General features: G+C 32.8%; 1 long non-coding RNA gene across 1 annotated transcript; it reads left to right on the top strand.

Moving 5' to 3' along the window:
* Positions 1 to 429: 429 nt before the first annotated feature.
* Positions 430 to 16,821, top strand: LOC148279514 (uncharacterized). The gene is made up of 2 exons (XR_015822848.1): positions 430 to 886; positions 16,756 to 16,821. It is a non-coding gene; the product is annotated as an uncharacterized LOC148279514 (long non-coding RNA).
* Positions 16,822 to 17,867: the final 1,046 nt, after the last annotated feature.

The following is a 17,867-nucleotide window of genomic DNA, read 5'->3' as shown; positions in this document are numbered from 1 at the left end:
GATTGTGGGCATAATTATTACTATTACTATTTTGGGCACATTTTTAGTTATAAATAAGAATCAAGTTGAGGTAATGCAGAGTTTGAACCTTGGACCTTTGATCCGTAAGTCCACGACCCATGGGACCACAACCCTGTTAATTGTGATTGGTACTGATTTTTTATGGTTAAAAAATAATAAAAATGACATTTTAAAAATTCTTTTCCGGTATCTTTCTAATGTGCACTCACGCAACGTTTTCGTTTGAAATTATATAAAACAAGCTGACACAAACACGTCATGCACTTCATTAAACAGTATCTGTAAAACTAACATCAAAAAGCCATTATGTTTGACCCGTGATGATTTTGCTTTCTGCTTAGTAAACAGATTAAGGCGCGCGTCTGATTCGACGTACCATAATGTTTTTCTGGCAGCCTCCGACCCGTCAGTGCGGCTCTGAATGCAGCCGGAGTGGGACGCGTGTCGCGAGTGTCGTTAAGCGACGGGTCGAAACACGTGTGTAAATCTGTAGATGGACTATTCAGTTATTTTTCTTATTCTAACGGCCATTTCGGAATGATAGTCGTTCCGCTAGTGTCAAGATAATTACAAATTCGGATGTTCCTTCACGCGCTGAAAAGCACGAATTAAAACTGTGGCGAATACCGGATTCGTAAATATGTGTTGATGTTTGACTTAAGATTTAAGATATAATCTTTGCTTTTTAATTTTAAGATCTTGTGTATAAATAATCTCGTGAAATTCTTGATTTATAACGCTTGTTTATTAACTTTGAAAGTGGGTAAATTGTGTTGTGTTCGCGAATTATTTACACCTGTTATTAAAAAAAAGTATTTGCGGATGACAAGTTGTTACAAGTACTTCTAACACTAGTTCACTTAAGGTATGTATACATACACACATTTTGTTTATCTATGTATCATATACATTGTAAACTTATATTAAATTTACTGTATCTTTTGTTTTGAAGTTTGAACAAAGTTAATTGTTTACATCTTTGAATGTTACATTTATTATATTAAAAATAAACTTGGAAAAGAAAGAAAAAAATAATATAATAATTATTACCTAGTAACTAATGACCTCATTCTAAAAACATCAAATATGCAATACTTTCCATAAATGTCATATTAGGTTTTATTATTTCCTGTCTGTGTCCATATAATCGTTTTTATCCAAATATTTATAAAAATCATAAGTTACACATTAACTGTTAATTTGTATGAACAGTGTTTTTGTGAAAACAGGAATTGTCCGAATTAGTTTGTTTGAAAACAGCAAAAATCAGGAGGTTATCTTCAAAAATCTGCAGGTCGCTTAATGAGTTTTTTTACAAAAACTCCTTGGGAGTATTATATTAAATTATGTATAGTATGTTTTCAATTGTGCAAAAAGAAGTGATATTGATATATTTGAAGCAAAAGCAATGCTCGAAAATTAATGTACCAAAATATTCTGAAAAAAAACCCGTTCTTGAACTTGACCGTTTTTGATAATTACATCCTGAAATGTCCTCATCAATTTGAAAACAGAAAATGTTCCTTTTGCATTTCTAATTTCTACCACCAAGTAGGTACCTAGCTACTGTTACTTTGTTTGACAGTTCAAAAGGTGTTGTAGGTAGGCTTGTTATATATACGTTTTTAGCAGTGTTTACTAAATATTTATACAAATCTAAATGTGAAGAATTAAACTATTATGCAAGTTTATGAAAAATCGCTATTTTAATTTTAACCATTTAATAACATATTACAACAGAAATGAAGAGCAGTTTACAGAAGGGAATATAGAAGTCTAGGCATCCACATGGCTAATTTAACTATAAAAAAAATCCACATAGTAAACAATGATTAATAAAAATAATGTGACCTCATTGGGGTTACCCGTGCCGGAGACGCTTAACAATTTACTTTTTTTTTTTAAAACATTTTTACATATATATGAAAATATACAAAGTAGACTTAATATACAGAGATAATTAACAAAATGTTCAGACAGTTTTATACACTACGTATTTATGTTTATATTTCATTTATGGCCTGTCATTGCTGGTTTAAGCGGCCACTTAGGAAAAACTCAAAACATTGATGATGGATCCACCTGGTCCAAGAAAAAGTGTAAAAAATGATAAATATTTGCAGGGTTGCCTAGTATGTAGGTGAAATAATTCAATCAGATGAATCTCACCCGCAACAATAAGCGTTTCAGCTCTTTAACTTCAATAGATGGAAGAGTCGATGGAATATAGATGTTCAAATATAGGCAAAATGATGAATGTTACACAGTGCCTAATATGGCCACTTAAACTAGCCAATGACAGGTCTTAAGCCCTGTGGATGCCTAGACTTCTATATTCCCTTGTGTAAAATGTTCTTTATTTCTGTTGTACTAAGTGTATATTATTCAGAGTAATATTGCGCCAAGCTATAGAGGAGCCCAAACGTAGGAAAACCATTCTGTGACTATTAGGTATTAAGTTAGCTACAGTTGGGATCAAAACAATGGGCCGTACTTAGGTCGAGAATTGCCAAATGGATGTTAATTTGCATTGTAAATATTTTTAAATATGTACCTGTGTATTTATTATTGCAGGGTTATTCCAATTTATTTTTCTATAATTCGTAATATTTATTTTATAAAACGGGAAATACACGTGTGTGTTTCTTTTTTTATTTATTTATTCATTTTATTCACAATATACTTATGTTACGTTTATTGAAACATAAATCCCAAATCCATGGAACCGAAGTCCTGTGTTGAGTTTTTTTTTATTTTTTTTATTAAGTATATTGAAAACATATTATACATAATTATATACAATATTCCCAAGGAGTTTTTTAAAAAAAAAACTCATTTAGGGACATACAGATAACAATTTTTTTAAAGACGTTTTTAAATTTTAAACTATTATATTATTTACAAAAGCAGAAAAATTATGATATACTACAAATTAAAAAGGGTATGAAAAATACTTGAAAATAACAAAATAAACAGAATACTAGGCATGGAAATAAATTCAAAATAATGTTGACATTATGCAATCTGGGAAAGAAAATTGAAAAAGTTTAAAAATTACATGTATGTACATAAAAGTTTAAAAATTACATATACATACTGAACTAGTACAAAATAAAATCATTTTTTTTAATTAACAAAATATGCGCACACCCAATACAGGTTAATTTTTTTTTTATCAAAAACGTATTGAAATTATGTATACAAGCCAAAAAAAGTATATAAAAAGAAAAAAACACAAATAACATTTAAATAGTATTAAAAATTACATATACAAGCAAAAACGGTAAAATATTAAAAGGTATATGTTCAAGATGCGCATTCTCTATAAACTTGCTTGTTTGTCCGTCACATCTCCGAAATGTCGAGTCGTAGCGTCCTGAAATTTGGACATGTCATTCTAGATGCGATTTCAAGGTTAAAATTGCTATTTTCGAGTAAAATTTTAATCGACCTTTACTTGATAAAAATTCAAACTTTATATGGATGCTTAGTGCGGCCCCGACATATTGCCCGTAATCAACTGTCATTATCAAGAGTAAACATACTTTAATTCACAAATTTATCTCCCAAATTGAGAGAAAATAGTATCTGAAGTTTTGTTATAATGAAAGTTTTTAAGCAACATAATACACGTGTCGGGACAATAAATGCCAAAAAACAATGTAAATCATGAGAAAATATTCGAAATAAATTTCCTGTGAAAACTGACTCCTTTAACACCTTTAACCCTCCTACTGCTGCAACCAATTATACTGCAATTCACCATAGTAATTTTTTATTTATTATAACGTAAAAATCCAAGTTATTTACAAACCAAGCCAAGCACAGCTACAACAGCATCCGATCGAACCGTTATGTTTATGTTGTAAAATAAAACAAAATGCCCACCAATTGGTTGCTAACCAACCTAGTGATAGGGCTTCTCTCTAGGTTACGCATTATTACTCTGAGGTATATTAACAGTTTCCTAGGGGGTTTAATTCAGTCCTTGTCTACAGAAAATTTGTATAAAACTCAAAACATTGTTGATCAACCATGTATATTGATTTCTGCATAGTTTGCACTGAAAACAACAAAGGTTCAATCAACAATGTTTTAAGTATGTCCAAATGTTTGCAGGCAGGCTGGATTTCTGGATCTGGAGTATTTACATCTAAATTTGTATTAACAGGGAGGTAAAACATTTTTTGCGGAAAGGACATGGAAGTCTAGGCATTTACAGGGCGTGTGAACTGTCATTGGCTGGTTAAAGTGGCCACTTTACACATTGTGTAACATTCACCATTCTGCCTCAGTACGAAATAATGTAAACATTTCTGCGAACTGTAAATAATTAATATATCTAAAGACATTGTCGTATAAAAAATAAATAAACTAGCCATTGACAGGTCATAAGCCATGTGAATGCCGAGACTTTCATATTCCCTTCTCTTCCCTCTGTTACAATAAATATAGATCTTAATAACTCCCCAGGGAGCGGATTCCAGCATGTCTACGAACATTTGGACATACTCAAAACGTTGTATTATTAAACTAATAACTGATATAAGAAGTATTTAAATTGAACAATATTTTTCAGGCGTTGCCTAGTAGATGAAATAATTCTACCAGACGAATCTCACCCACATCGATAAAATTCAATTAAAAGTCGGCAGATGGAAGAGTTGAGGAAATGTACATGTTTAAACATAGGCAGAATGGTGAATGTCACACAGTTTGTCGAGTGGCCACAAGGAAAAAGGTTGTTTGTCCTGTGCATAGTTTTACGGACTCACGGATCAGAGGTCTGAGGTTCGAACCCCACTCTACCCCAAAATGATTTCCATTTTCTTCTTCTTCTTATGGTTCCTCTCCCCGATGGAGGTTGGAAATCATCATTGCGATTCTTACTTTATTGGCAGCTGCCCTGAACAAAGACTGAGTGCTGCAATGGAACCAGTCGCGCCAGTTCTTAAGCCAAGAGATGCGCCTTCTACCTGCACTGCGTCTTCCTTCAATCCTTCCCTGTAGAATGACTTGCAAAATGTTATATTTTTCGCCTCGTATCACATGCCCAAAGTACTCAAGTTATCTTTTCTTTATGATCTTCAGTACCTCTTTATCTTTTTCCACCCAGGAGATTTTTAATATCCTCCTGTAGCATCCTATTTTCTAATAGTGAGTTATTTACAAATCTGGAAAATCTCCTCCAAAATTGAAATGTTTGGGTAAATTATAAGAACGCTAATATTTATTTTTAAAAATAAATAAAAATACCTGTCAATGACTTAAGTTCTGTAAATGCACAGACTTCCATATTCCTTTCTCAAAAAGTTTTCCCTCTCTGTTGCAATAAATTTAGATGTTATTTCCTTACTTAATGCATCTCAGTTTTAGAAAATACTGCGTTGCTTTAAACAATAAAAAAAGTGTTTTTACGATACACGAGTACATGCAAATATTTATGTGAAAAAGAGATACTTATTCTAATTGGTGGGGGTCAGTACTAAGCAAGCTCCTGACGTCACTGCGACCTGTGAAGATCTATTGTGACGAGTCCCCGTGAATAGTTCTCGCCCTCCAAGTCCAGGTCTATAAAGAGCCTGGCTACTGTGTGGAAGGCGAGAGTTAACATTTTGCTAAATCTCTCCCTCCAAACCGAGATTCATAAAGTATCGGGCTATTAGGTAGGGGGCGTGCAAATTAAAATGCCATCTATTACGCGCTTGTATCGTGCCTATTTAATAATATGATTTTTTTATTGTCTAAAGTAGTATTTACACGTGGACAATACAATATTAACAAAATAACAATAATATCACAACCACCACGCGCGGCTGCATTGTCCTCGTGTGAACGCACACTTCGCGCGATTTGCTCGACGCATGCGCGTCACTCCCGCGTTTTGTTTCGGCAGAAAAAAATCCTTATCATTTAGTTCGCTTTTAAACAATTTCAATACGTCTTGGTGTAAAATAAATAATATTTTTTGAACTCGCTCGTATTAAACGCCGTCGTGTGTTCACTTTTGCAGCTCTTACGTGTGAACCGTGGTTTTATTATTCGCGGATGACGTGAAGCTATTTTTGAGGGTCAAAACTTTGGATGATTTTCGTACTCTCCAGGCGGATATAATAAACGTATCTGAATGGGGAAGACGAAATAAATTATTGTTCAATATTTCAAAATGCTCAGTTATGCCTTTCACCGGGGCCGAATAAATGACTAGAATCTTATGCGGATTGAGAAGGTTAAAGATCTAGGCATTACCTTTGTGAGTTCCCTGACATTTAATGATCAGATCGAAACAGTTTGTAGTAGTTCGTTGGAGATGTTAGGATTCGTCTTGCGTACTACCAGGGTTTTTGGTAGTACACGAGTGCTGAGAATTCTTTATAATTCGTTGGTGCGAAGTAGACTCGAGAGTGGCTCGATGATTTGGGGACCGTGTGAGTTGAAGTACTGTCTTATGGTGGAGAAGGTTCAGAAGAAATTTCTTTGGTTTCTCTACACGAGGGAGTGCGGGTATTATCCATGGCTTTATCCCACTGAGTTTCTCCAGGGTATGCTTGGTTACAGCAGTTTGAAGACTAGAAGGAATGTGTATTTAACAACGCACTTCTTTCGATTGTTGCGCGGTATTATTGACAGCCCTGAAATTATGCGGAGCATTAGCTTTTATGTTCCAGATAATTACCTTAGACAGCGTCAGCATAGACTGTTTCACATTTCAATATACGGGACCAACCTGCCAATGGTTATGCCTGTTGGAAGGGCTAACTCTATGTTGAACAATATTACTTTGGACATTGACATTTTTCACGTCTCTGAGGGAGTTTTTCGTTACAAGATTTTCTTACTTTTTAACATATTATTCTCTGGATATTATGTTTACTTATGTGCTTTTTTAAAAATATATACCTAATTTTACCTTATTATTTTAATTATTCCTGTATGTATGAATTAAGATGTTCCATTTTGTAATGTATATATAATATATGAATAAATAAAATTGAAGTTCAAATTGAAAACCGCGGTCGAATTTTCGCATTGTCCCAGCGTTCTGTCCCGCGCGGTCGAGGCTGTTCACGGAGCTGAAAGAATACAAAATTGTCATATCTATTGTATTGTCCACATGTATGCGATACATTAGAGAAGGTGGACTTTTACCGCACCACTTGGATTTTTTTACGATTCGTGTGAAATGGGTCCATTCTTTACCTTCGCGCGCTAGTAGTATTGCGAGAGTGAATTTTTAAGCGATATATTCCGGAGTTGGGGTTAACTCCCACTAAACAAACGTGGTATCTTGCGCTGTTTCGTAATAATTTTCTTAGCGAATTAAACCCTCTTCTGTCCCACTATTAACCGAAATGGTGTAATGATGACCCGCAGTGGGGACCGGGCACAACAAACGGTATAAAATGACTCACAAAAGGTTTGTAATTATGCGGGAAGACGGCGTAATGGCGTCCCCGAAAAGGACGACCCTTCACTTAGGACCACTTGGAAATTTGAAGGCCCCAGAAGGACATGTACATTTTTTGTTGTAATTATTATAATTGTCAGAAAATTCAACGGGTTTAAAGTGTTTGTCTAAAAGTTAAGCAACACGGACCAAAAATAAATTTGTACTTTTAAAATAGAAGGCTAGCCACTGTTTATTTTATTTATTTCGAATACAAAACAGATGTACAGGTTAAATGATTATAAATAAAAACTATAAAAAAATGTATTTATAAAAATAGTAGGGCCTGCCATCCAATAATATGTATTCACTTACCACAATTTAAAATGTATGATTTTTATTTTGAAACTTCTCTGGTCTGTCCTTAAACCGTATCTTTTTTATGTTATTATATCATTGTCGACTGTTTGTTTCTGTAAAATAAATAAATAGTTTGTTTCTTTAAAAAAAATACCGAACTTCCTCATTGAACTTGAAAATATGATTGAATTAAAACCTAAGCAAGTATATCGACAAAAATACAAATACAATTGGAAAATAGTATAAGACATAGTTAAATACATACTTAAATTTTGAAAAAAACCGCCAACGGAGTAGAAAAATCGAAATTGGTTTTGCGAATGACACAACCCATTTTACTTCTACCCGACTCCATTACTTATCCGCTTTTTACAGCATTTTTTTCGTATATGTCTTTTAGTGGACAGTGGAAAAGGGTTCTGGATTTTAATTGAATAGTCCTCAAAGTCCCTTTGTCCAGCAGTTGGTAATAGTGATATACGTTTGTATTTGTTTGAGTTGTCTTTGAGTCAAGTATACTGTAATTGTATGATTGGTTTGATTATTTATTTATTCATATAAAAATACATATTACAATAAAGAAGGAAAAACGTATCCTTAACTCTGTGAGGCCAAGAGCCCTGTGTTGAGTTGGGATACAACAAAATAGAAAGTGGAAGCATGCATATTAATGAATATTACACATTATTGCATAAACATAAATTTCAATAAACATTTTTGTGATGTGTTATTGGGATTATGTGTCATTTGATTGTTGTATAGGTTCACATTTTATGTGGGTCTTAGGAATGCATTCCTTAAATTAGAATTATTTTAGTTTCATAAGAAAGTCATTTAGATTTATGGTTATTATTAGGTCTATAACATAAAAACCGGATTTTTTAAAAGGAAATTTGAGCGTTTATTAAAGAAAATCTTGTATAATTCTGTTATTCAAAGTATTGTCCATCAAAAGTTACAACATTTCCCTATCTTTCTGGCAATTTGTGGATGCCATCTAATAAAAACCGGCCATCTTTTGAATCAAAGAACGAATCAAGTCAATTTTTGATGGCATTTGCGAGAGAGTGGCAGAAAAACAATGTTTAAATACCTATTCATCAAAATTGTCTGGCATCGCATATCCTCTTAAGCCTTTTAGCGGCTTGTTTGTTTTTAATTACTGAAATGTTTACGCATTTAAATAAGACTGTCGTGTTTAAATAAGACTGTCTATTTTTTCTGCTTATGTCGGTAGTCGGCATTACACAGAAAAGTTCATTTTTAGTTTAACTGGCTCTGTTTTGGAGCGAATATCTGTCTTCCTTCTAAATGATTTCTGAGGCTAGTTTTAAATACGTTTTCACTCAAATTAAACCAATTTGTTCAAATAAACATGTATTGTAAGATAACACTTTTTGAAAAATAAAATTGACATTCTTATGATTTACACGAATATTTCAATTTTAGACCCGTTTTCAATGAGTTGTATACAACTCTTTATTAGAAAATGGGAACCATGTTGTGGAAGAGAAGGGTTCGAACCTTGGACCTTTGATCCGTGAGTACGTGACACAAGCCACGGGACCACAATCCGGTTGAACTTAGTCGATTCATTATCAGTTTAAGACTCATTATTTATTGAAAATAAACGTCAAATTATATCTAAAGTAGTAGTAAAACCTTGTATATTGTGAGCAAGGTAAATTATAAAGAAACTTCGCGTTCCTTGCTTGATTAAAATTAAAAATAGTTCTCATTTTCATTTGAAATAGGCTTCTGTGATATAAAGCAGCCTTTTCAAAACTATTGAAATTCAAATAAATCTCAGTTGAAACAAAAAATTACAGCTTGAACATGACTTTTATACGGCATTTGACAGTTTCTAAGCGTTCTCTTCAGTTTCCAAGTTTCTTATTTAACTCCCAAAAAAATAAAAAATATGGAAAAAATATAATAATGAAATTGAAAAGTGGCAATATTTTTACGGCTAGACGCTGCAATATATAAGGGCAGCATCTAGCCTCATTATCTCTACATCTAGCCATTCGTTTTCAAAACCAGCGGTTATGTCAGAATTTCAGAATCAAAATTTACTTTATTTTCTCTAGTATTTTAAATAGGCGTTTAAGAAAAATACTGGTCTTCTCATAACGATTAAAAAATTAAACAAACCAATTAAAGCAAAAATTTCTCGGTGGAACTAAATTTTTGACACTTAATGAGTAGATATATGTACCGTGGGGTACTAGGCCCAACGGTACATACCGATGTACCTACCTCTAAATTTAAAGATAGAGCGTTTTTGTTTCTTCGTAATCGCTCGGGATAATTTATTTTTAACTATACCGTCATGGTGGAGGCATGCATTCTTAACTTTCCATTGTAATCGCGCCCCTGGATTGGCACCTGACGCGTAAGACTGATCACCTTACCTCCGTGTGACAGATTATAAAATTACTCTGCATTTGATTTACCAATTTAGTGCCCTATGCACCACTGCGTCCGGAAAGGGAGATGGTGATGATGTAGATCTACATTTTCAACCTGGGTTTCGATTAAGACGGAAAGTTAAAATTTATCTTCAATTATATCTACCAAGTAAAATATGGTTTTCTGTTATAAAAATAGAACGTGTTTACCTTTTTTTTTTAAATGTTCAATTACCGGTTACCGACGAATACACATTGAATTTTCATACAAATCATCACGCTTTTGTACATAAATATCGACATTAGTTTATACCGTCTCAGTATATACCGATAAAGATAGCCGTTCATAATCGCAGCTCTGTAATTTGTTGCGTTGTATGTTATGTAGTAAGCATTTTGCAATAAAAAAATATGCTTATTGCTTAGTTATAAAAACACTATAATATTTCTGTAATTTTTAATGTATGAATCGTATCTATCATCAAATGGCATGTCTGATTCACATCCTGCGTAACAAAATTAAAATACACGCTGCATACTAATGTAGGCTTTTATTAATAATAATTATTGAGTACCATCACATTTTTTATATTATTATACTCGTATATATATTTTTAAAAGAAAAATTTTCGTTTTTATGATTCACCCAAATATATATTTTTTTGAGGGCCATTTTCAACAAGTTGCAAACAACTCACTATTATGGGCCTGCCACACACTTGACGAGTGGCATGGAAAGTAGCGAGGAAAGGAGGCAGAGACGTAGTGTGGCAACATTACTCGTCATGCCGCACGTCATGCTCCTCGTCGTGCCCACCGCTCCCTATTTTGTCGGTTTTTTGAGCGCGAGTCAAAGGACCGGCAATATGAGCGTGAGTGAGTGGCCACATAATCGCGCGGTCGCAGTCTCGCAGTACGCATAGAGCGCTCACGCAAAACGCACGCGTCATTTTTGAATGATGTATATTTCTTTGTACGACATTTTTTTTAAATTTATTTTTTTAATTTATTTGTTTTTTTACAATATACATAAAAGGTAAAACAGAGTATTAAAAAAATAAATGATAATCACATAGCAATGAAATACATATATTAACAGTAAAAATAGTAAACAAAAAATCCCACAAAGGCATGGCCTGTTAGTGGGTATACAAGAAATGTTTATGAATTTTTGCTCCTATAATAAATAGACAGGTATAATATTTTTGTGTTATATAAGAAAGAGAAAAGAAAATATTCTGTAAAAGATTATAAGGTACTTTTTTATTTTATAGTAATTAAAAAAGGAAGTAAAAAATATTTAAAATACATAAAACATTCCATTTTAATATACATTGATATAATTAGCTGTACAAAAAATGCATAGCGCGCACGCTGTCACAGTTTCATCGTTCGTTGTATAGAAAGGCAAATGACAAGTGCGGAATGTCGCGATTAATTGCGCGAGTAGAGCAGTGTGTGGGCGGAGAGGGCAACATCGGGAGAGAGGACGGCAGCGCGAGGAGCATGAGCATGAGCAGCGCAAGGAGCATAGTGTGGCGGGGCTATCAGAAAATGGGAATCAAGTTGGACCTTTGATCCGTGAGTCCGAGACACTAGCCACCAGGCGCGTTCCGTGCATACATACTGTGGATGCGGCGCATTCCTTGAATATTTGAAAATAATATGTATTTTAAAAATGAAATATTATATATATGTAAAAAAAAAACTAAATATATTCCTAAAACAATCGCAAATAATGTTCGAGCTTACGCAATTTACAATAGGGAAATATCACATTCTACGTATACCGATAAAATATATGAAATGGATTTAGAACAATTAATTGTATTTTCAAAATCAATATGCATATTGCGGAGAAATATTTTCATACATAAATGTAAAAATGAAATTTAATAAGAATACCTTGCAAGAAAAACGCGACGTGTTTGGCCTTGGTTTTTGTGACGCCAAGATTCGTGATAATTTGTAACATGTACAAATAAACATGAATCGCCAGGAACAAATAAACATGAATCGTGACGTATTAGGGGCGTGGCCAATGCAATGATCGTTTTACAAATTTAAAACATTTTTTTATGCTACTAATAATTAACAAACAATTTTTTTTACTTGACAGTATTTCATAGATCTTTATATCTTTTAAAATGTTAAAAAAAGGGATATTTCCCTATTTCAAACAATATTTTCAGTATACATACCTAAATACGTATGCATATTTCCTATATCAAGGTGCCTTGGCATTAAATTTATTTGATGAAATCAATCCATTAAAAGAATATCTGTTTTTTGAATTAATTAGGTTTATTCATGCATGCATTTTTTTATATACATATTGTTTTTTAATACCAATTTTCGACCAACTCTTATTTTGATCAGTCTGTTTTTTAGTCGGCTGGAAGACATTGCTTTTTGCAATAAGTCCGCCAAAGTGCTTGTATTAATTGTACTTGAAGAATAAAAATAATTTCATAAATAAAATGAATCCAAAACGTATGAAACTTTACGCAAGTTTAACGAAAATTATTGTATCATAATAATCTTATTTTTCTTCGTTTCCTCAATGCGAAGGGTCGCGGTCTTCAATATTGTCTGTTCTTCGCAGCACGCCCGCCGAGTAAAGATCTATTATAATTAGGCAAAGGTAAATATCTCGGTGGCGATGTCTCCGGACAATTTTTCGTCCTTCAAATTGTTGTTTACACGTGGACAATGGTCGAATTGTGGAACGTAGCAATATTGTATTTTCCACTTGTAAAAGGCCCTTTTAGCACATCAAAACAAATTCATGTATTTTGATGTCACGATAAATGTAGCTGTTTTATTGTAGGAAATAAAATTGCTGAAATAAACATTGTTCCTGAGTTTTCTCGCAGCATAATTTTTTGTCCTACAAATTGCTGTTTACACGTTGACACTGGTCGTGTCCTGGAACAAAACAATATTGTATCGTCTACGTGTAAACGACCTTTTATTTTTTATTTCCTGATAACGATCCGGCTATTTGGCTGGAGTTCGGATAAACGAAGTTTTAATGAACTATAAATAATCGGAACAAAGATTATTCACTATCATTATATTATTATATTAAATGCCAAGTAAGAAAAAGAGCAATGTAGGGCATTCCAATAACGATTAGTTTGATATATTTATTTATTTATTTACATACATTAGTTTATTGCACATTATTTGAGACATAAGTCCCAACTCCGTGGAATTAAAAGTCCTCTGTTGAAATGTGACGAGCAATTAGTTGACACAGACACATGAGTATATCACCACAAATATAGGATCAAAAACACAAAAAATAATTCTCAAAAACATAAATATGGCACATCAACATGGTAAACAGTAAATTCAAACATTCGAAAAATTATCAAGGAGTTTCCCACTCTAATCCCAAATCAAAATCAAATTAATTTTTTCTACGCATTTTTAAATTAAGGTTACAATTTTTTTAAATTTAATTTTTGAATACTGCTATTTATTTCGAAACTATGTAAAAAGAAGTTCCGAACGTTGCTTTTTTGTCAAAGTGGGTTGTACGAATAAAATATTAAAAAAAAATAACAAAATTTTCCCATTTTGACGAAAACGCAGCAATTATTTAACTTCAATATTTTATAACTTTAATTAAATAAAATGTTTTCTGTCGGTATTGATAATCGATTTGGTTGGCAAACGCGAACGACTTCAACGTAAGAGTCTAAAATGGAAACATAATGATGTAACGAAAATTTCCAAGAAAAGCGAAGTATTCTTTGTAGCTTATTTTTATTTCCCAGTTCGAGTATTCTGCCGGCATAAGAAAAAAGGACGCATCTAACATTTTTTTCGAAAATGAGTTAACTACATATTCGGAATCTGGAAAAAAATACGCATCTACTAAAAATACATCCATCTTCCTAAAATAACCACAACTCTATTATTTTCACTAATACATTGAACGAAACTGCAAAAAGTCTTAAAGATGACTAAATATAAAAGGCTGTTCTGACTCATATAATTATTAAAGACTGATTAAAATACTTATTTTTTCTTCTATTCCGTTTTTAAAAACATCTGAAATGAATGTACCTACTCGTTTTCAATTAAATTTAAGATCTGCCGGTAATTTCGAAGTTAATTGATTATTATTAGGTCGGCGTTACTAGTTTGAAAAACAGTAAATGGCCAGTAACGTCTATTTTATTTAGTTGAGTAAGTTCAATTGGCATATTAACACTAAAAAAAAAGACGTTTACTTAATTACTAAATAAAAAAGGCGTTTCTAGCTAGAAACGTCTTTTCATTGAAGTATAACATATTTTCTTGTATTTTTACTAAAAAGAAGATGAAAATGCTAATTTTTGAATATTAAAATTATAAATTTATTAAAATTAATATTAATATTCCGTTAGGGCAAATCATAATACATACTGTCGCATGGAAGGTTCCGGGTTCGATTCCCGGTGAGAAGACCAAAATTAAAATGTGATTTTTCTCAAGCCTGGGTGCTCTGTGATGTAATTCACCACTGTAATTAGGCCTCCTGGCCTGTTGTGGTGCAAAAAAAAAATGTAAAAAAATAATATACTAAATTTTTGTAGTATTTTTTACACAGCGAATTTTTCAATCTCCGAGTTACAAAATATTTATTTTCTCCGTTTTTTGTTCTATGTAGAAACGTCCTTCTTTCTTATGACGGCAGTATTGCCATTAAGCATTCGAGAAATAAAATTTTACGACCTAATACATCTTCTTTATGTGTTTTCATGCACAGTCCAATTGGCTCCAGATTTATTGTGTGCGAATTGTCGCCACCAACCTTCAGATAATTTCCTATATTTTTCTTCCGCTAAAAACTCAATCGAAAGAGTCAATAAAACGTTCTCTAATAATTTTCACTAAGTTCATTGTGGGTTTCGTAAACATAATATATTATGGAATGAAATTAGGTTGCTGCTGTCTAATACTTCAAATTGAATTGACTAGTCTAAAACGTATCATTCAGTGACCGACTGAAACATGATTTTCAGCTGAAACCGATGCCGAATTTTGGCTTCTTTTCTAGTTTCGACCCAAATCGAAACCGAAACTTATTTCAGTATGTTAAGTCACTTCAAAACCCACTAAATTACGCGTTTTTATTATTAAACCTTACAAGTTCACTAAAATACGAGTTAAATAAAATACACATTGAAATAAAATGCATCCATTTAATGAGTAAATTTGTTTATTTTTAGCGCTTTTTGGTTCGTTATAATGTTATACATAAAGCTTATATTATGCAACAGTTCTTCAATGTACGCTATAGGAACTTTAACTCATTAACTAAAGGGATTACAAAAATATAAATATAAAAGATCGTGCAACTACTAACTATAGTCAATAAATCACAACATATTACAACAGAGATGAAGAACATTTAAGATAAGGTAATATAGAAGTCTAGGCATCTACAAGGCTTATAACCTATCAATGGCTGGTTTAAGTGGCCTTGTCTACAAAAATTTTGACAAACTCAAAATATTGTTGATAAATTCACCTGGTCCATGAAGAAGTATAGAAATTGAAAAAATAACATTTTCAGGCGTTGCCTAGGATGTAGGTGAAATAATTCAATTAGATGAATCTCACCCGCATAAATAAAGGTTTCAGCTCTTTAACTTCACAAACATCAACAGATGAAAGAATTGAAGGAATATAGATGTTTAAATACGGGCAGAATAGTGAATGTTACACAGTGTGTAAAGTGGCAGAAAACTAGCCTTTTTTATTCAGTTCGTCGAAAATGATGAACACAAAATATTAATTTTAATAAAAAATGTAGTTGTGTAAAAGTAATAAATTACATTTTCTTAACCCATTGTATTTTTTTTCATATGCACAACCCTCTTATCATCACAGATTTTTTTTAAAAGACAGCACATTTGGTTAAAATTTAAAATAACCTTTTTAAAATCGTCACTAATAAGCTACATAAAGTGGCTCGGTGGAATTTTGGTTTTTGTAAAAATGTGAGAATTTAAATGTTAAAACTGTAAAAATGTATAATTATATTAATAAAATAAAATAATATGTAAAAGAAAACAGCTTGTAGATTTTAAATGCATTTGTGTAAGTTTTGCGAACGCACCAGCTCTAGTTAATCGACCAGTTCCAACAATGATAAATAATTTTGAAAAACGCAAAAGGTTAAGAAAGTTTCATTCCGATACTCTTTGTAAAAATTCCTCGATTTGTCGATTTTAGTTAGGCGTAATCAGTCCGACATGCAGTTGTCTTTATCGCAGAATATCGGGAAGCCGACTGCGAGAGAGTGACAGAAAAACTGTGTTGAAAAACTTATTCATCGAATTTCTGTTACCACATAAATATCCTCGCCCTCAGACGTGGTGCGCGATACTCGGCGACCAAGCTGTACTTATTCACAATAGTAATTAATTATTTATGTACGTAATGCATACTCGAATCACGCAAGCAATGCGGTGTATTGAAGATAAATGATGGTCTGTTATTGTGATATATTGTAGCGATACTACATTGATTGATGAACTGAATCTGATAACTAATTGAATTTTTTTTATCTTTCAGAATGTCTTGAGACAGTGCTAGGAATTGGATCATGGGGACAAAGCAAACATGGAATTTCAAAGAAAATATATTTTAAGTAAAAACCCTAGTTAATCAGTTCTGTCTCTCCACAGTTAGTGTTTGTACATACATACATACGTAATTTAATATCGTAATACTTAAGTAAGCATAAAATTCGCCAATTAATCTTGTATTTATTCGCGTGTGATCAAATTAAAGAATGGCGTAGTGTAATTAATTATTGGCCAATAAAGTTTTATGTGCCAAAAAACGGGTTGACAATTGTGCCGTTATTTTTTAAATTGTTAGTGATATCTGATTGTTTCTATTTGAATCATGAGTTGGAAGCGTTGTTTAGTGATGGTGTGTATCCTTTCCGCTGGGGTGTGGTCCTCTGAAGAGGGAGGGGATGATACCCCCGGCCACTTCACGCACAGGTGGGCGGTCCACGTGGATGGGGGGAGACACGTGGCGGACCGGGTGGCTGTGGATCACGGATTCATCAATCTTGGAGAGGTAAGCTTTCAGCATTATTTTTATTTTTAAGATTATTTTCGTAAGTATTAAAAAAAATGTATCGATGGCTCAGTTCCCTAGGCCCTAGAGCGATAACTAAAAATTCGAAGTTTTGAGTTATGTTATATTATTCATTGTATTATTTTAAAAAACACTCTTCAAATTTCACAAAGGTATAATTCTTAAAAAATATTGGTTTTCTATTATTAGATAGATGTTTTTATATGGAAATATATAAACCTAACCATCTATCAGCTCGATAACTAATTTAAAGTTATGATAATTTGCATAAAATCTTAATCCTAAAACTAGTAACCATCGTGTATATTTCTGTTGAGATATAATATATAGAGATGACACTCGTAAAATGTCGTCCCTAAAGGAAAGGGAATGACCAGCAGATGGAGCAAGTGTCGTCACGTCATATCACGTCAACTTTGGCAAGCAAAACACGTAGTACAGTATAAAGCACGAACTGTTTACATCGGTCTACTGTGTGTTCTATTTAGTATGTCGCTCCCTTCCGCATACGCGTCCCCTTTGTTTGTTGTTTTACCATACACCCGAATAACTGAGTAGGACAGAGACAGGAGTTA

The sequence above is a fragment of the Micrasema longulum genome, unplaced genomic scaffold, assembly GCF_059751315.1.
Source record: "Micrasema longulum isolate JH-2025_06_02 unplaced genomic scaffold, ASM5975131v1 h1tg000712l, whole genome shotgun sequence".
NCBI lineage: Eukaryota > Metazoa > Arthropoda > Insecta > Trichoptera > Brachycentridae > Micrasema > Micrasema longulum.
Note: the sequence above shows the minus strand (reverse complement) of the source record. Positions and strands in the feature narration are given on the sequence as shown.